The following is a 503-nucleotide window of genomic DNA, read 5'->3' as shown; positions in this document are numbered from 1 at the left end:
TGAACGCAAGGTGAAAGTGATGAACCCACTGAGAATTGTCATCATGACTCTGCAGCTTCCCTTGGCTTCACGGGACTTCATAGTGAGTTTTAGCTCACGGTTTAGCTTATCTGGCCCACAACTTTACTGTTTTGGTTCAATCTCACCACTCATATAGTCTGCATCCCTTGGTCTGAGGTACACCATGTCTGTTGACCGTCAGTCTGAAAACTACATCTTTCTTATCAGATTAGATCCTTTATTGATCCCAAATTGGGGAATGTCAGTGCACTACAGCAGCAAAATATAAGACACACAGCACACGTATAGAATATACGGTGTTAAAGTAGTATTGGCTGTAATAGGACTGAACACTGCATTTTGAGAACTGATTGCAATACGTATGGATACAAATTGCATGAGAATACCTGGTGGAAATGGGCTCTTAGTCCTGTTCACCCTAATGGAGTTTTAAAACAAATGTGTGTGTGTGTGTGTGTGTGTGTGTGTGTGTGTGTGTGTGT

General features: G+C 41.9%; 1 protein-coding gene across 2 annotated transcripts in view; it reads left to right on the top strand.

Moving 5' to 3' along the window:
- LOC116693433 (uncharacterized protein KIAA0513-like) overlaps window positions 1–503 on the top strand; it is a 453,101-nt gene that overhangs the window by 450,153 nt on the left and 2,445 nt on the right. The gene's annotated exons all lie outside the window — the stretch shown is intronic.

This window comes from Etheostoma spectabile, chromosome 8, assembly GCF_008692095.1.
Source record: "Etheostoma spectabile isolate EspeVRDwgs_2016 chromosome 8, UIUC_Espe_1.0, whole genome shotgun sequence".
In the NCBI taxonomy this organism is placed as follows: domain Eukaryota; kingdom Metazoa; phylum Chordata; class Actinopteri; order Perciformes; family Percidae; genus Etheostoma; species Etheostoma spectabile.
The sequence above is the reverse complement of the archived record's forward strand: the minus strand, read 5'-3'. Positions and strand labels throughout refer to the sequence as shown.